Source organism: Notothenia coriiceps, unplaced genomic scaffold, assembly GCF_000735185.1.
Source record: "Notothenia coriiceps isolate Sejong01 unplaced genomic scaffold, NC01 NC01_scaffold00000283, whole genome shotgun sequence".
NCBI classification, from domain to species: domain Eukaryota; kingdom Metazoa; phylum Chordata; class Actinopteri; order Perciformes; family Nototheniidae; genus Notothenia; species Notothenia coriiceps.
Window position 1 is genome coordinate 96,506 of NW_011332984.1, and position 3,182 is coordinate 99,687.

Genomic DNA, 3,182 nt, shown 5'->3' on the forward strand with positions numbered 1-3,182 from the left:
CCGACGTCGTCCATCCGGTAGGTCAAATGAAATCGGCCCGGTCGAGTCTACTAACCAGCACCGAAAAATTTCGCCTGTGGCCGAAGGTGTGCGTACATAAATCAACAGTTGGTCGGTAAATTAAGCATAAGGTAAACATAGCCCTACAATGTCTCGTAAGGTACCTTATATTTTTTTCACACAAAACTTTATTTTCAAATGTATGGGCGGGAAATTTAGGGGAGGTTTTAATTTTTGACTGTTTTGGCAAACCCTTAGTGGAATATTTTCTTTCGTAGCAGGATGAGCACTTTTCTTTTGGTAAAATTAATTAGGAAATAAAACCCACGTACAAAAGGGGAAATTTCTTAATTAGAACCAAAAAATTAATGATGATACAATTGTGATTTTACCATTTATCCCCCATTGAAAAAATTAGGGACTCCTTAATGTTTTTTATATTTTCATTAAAAAAAAAAATCTTTTTACTTTTGGACCCCATTTTATGCAGGAAAAAAAAAATACATTCCCCTTATTCAGTGGAAAAATAGGACCTCAATTGGAAACTAAAGGGGTGATGGTTACCCAATTAGGTGAAATGGAGGTTTTCGGACGTTTACACTTGGGTGTATGGTATCTTTTAGTTAGGTAATTACGTTCGTGAATTTTTGTTCCAATTTGGCAACGGTTCAATTTTTTGTATTATAAAACGGGACTGTTAAATTTCCAGTAAAAAAAGAGGTAATTTAGCGAATTGGCGGTGGGACCATCTGTTGGGGGTGTCCCCGGGCCGGAAATTGTGTTTTTAAAAGTTCCGGTTGGTTCCTCCCCCTCCCCTTGGGCTCTTACCCCCTCCACCGTCCTCTAAACTTAGTTCCCTTCTTTTGCCTTTTGTCCACCTTCTTTGCGGGCCTGCTTTCCGGTCATTTCTCGAAAACTCCCTATGCTCCTTGATTAACGACGACCAAAAACTTACGGGGGGACCTTATTCTTCGGGTATGTGCACAGATGGAAACACACCAACCACACAGCCACAAACACACCCACACACCAACACACAAACAACACCCAACAAACACAACCACCACACCCAACCAAAACAACACCCACCAAAAACCCACACCACCACACACCAACACACAAACAAAACACCCACCACACCCCAACCACCACCAAACAACACCCAACCAACGGGGGTCCTCCATTCCACAACATTTACAAACACACCGAATGTTCAAAAAAGAATATGATTCCCACCCAAATTCAACCTCCATGTTGACCTTCAGTAATTACGACGTCCCACACACCACACCACAACACCAACACACCACACAGCACAACCACCAACCACAACACAACACAACAACACAACACACCACACAAACACACCAACCACACACACCAACACACAAACAACCACCACACACCCACCAAAACACACAACCCAACAACCAACCCAACACACAAACACACAAACCACACCAAACACCCCACCACGCACAAACCGTTTACAACCAAAAATTTTGACAGTCCTGACATCACAAAAATATGCAATTTGAACTTAAATGTGTCCTATTAGTTTGGTATAAAAAAGACCTGTTTTGTAAACTTTTATTCAAACAACAATTTCCATTAGATGTAACAATGTAACCAGTTCGTCTTAAACGAAAATAACATTGTCGAGTATTGAACAAGGAATGTAGTTGTGTTAAGTAAATTTCTTAGCTTAACCTTGCTCCTATTAACTTGTGAACGTGTGATCGTTGGGACAAAAAAAAGTTGTAACCAAAAGACCCCCAACAGTCCGGTTGTGTTGCTTTCGGTCGGGTATTTATTATGTTGCAAATTACCTTTTTATACAAAAAGTAGTGAAAAGTATTTGTAGCCACTCAGGGGTGTTAACCGTGTCAGACAAACAAATCAAAAAGTATTGTTATGTAAGAGCCATAAACAAAAAAAACTTACTAAATCTTAGTATTTAATCAAAAAACTTCCGAGTTTTATTAATTATACTTATCTAAGTTTGCACAAACTTATCTCCTGCCCTCATTGGTCATGTGCGCGTTCATGTGTGTTGGAGGAGGGGCTCTGTAAGGAAGTCTGAAGGAAGAGGCAGATTTTTTCCGGTTGCGCACTTGAGCTGGTTCCTCCAAAATGACATACCCCACCTTTAACAGCTGATATTGTTTCTTGTGGACTATTCCAGAAAATAGACAGACAAATACTGGGGAAAAACAAAGAATACCATTGTTGGTTGGTCACTATGGAACACTCAGGCTTCTATTGGCTAATGTCCAACAAATTGTACTTGATTAAACGGTTGACCAATCACAACAGAGCCGGACTGGGCTCTGGTTTCAGACAGAGGGTGAAAAGAGGTGCTGCAGCACAGGCAGTATGCGAAAAATAAGGAGCTTTTTGAACATTAAAGGAAGCAAACATGTCACAGTAGAGACACTAAATACAGATATGAAACTGAAAATTACCAGAAGATGTTCTCTTTAAAGCCACTGAATTTTAAAGCAAAGAACCAAAAGGTTTCTTAGTTATTTTTGCAGGATTTAACAGCTGAAGGACATGGAGCCAAAACACATTTGTTACTTGTGTACTGTTCCAGAAAATCAAACATTGTGAGAATAGTGTGTCAAACGCAGAGGGAATAAAGGGGTGGATGGATTATATTAGAAAGGATGAAACCTTGAAATATAGTTGACAGGTGAGACAAGTAGTGGGAGCTACAGAGAGAGATAGTGGGCGTGACTGAGTGAAAGAGAGAGTGTGTGTTGCGCTACGTTCCTCTCAGATCCCTGAAGGTGCGCTGTCGGCTAAAGTATCTGCACTGCTGAGAAAAAAAACAAAAAAACAGGAAATATCAAAACAAGACAAGAGCATCCAAACATCTGGAAAGAGAACAAATACCGGAGAGCGAGGGAGACTCAGAAGAGAAGAGGGGAGAGGGGTGAGACAAGGGGGGTGAAACTGGGGCACATGCACATTAGTGACACGCTTATACCAACCCGGTATCACGGCAAGACGTGAACATGTGACGATTTACCATGCTGGGAGACGTGAAGATGTCACGATTTCGTCCCTTCAAAGGTGACAGTTACACGGTATTGTTAACATGGCCCAAATACCCGGAAATGCCAAGCAAATGCTGTACCACGATGGTCGGTTGTTATCGTCAATATTAATATAATAAT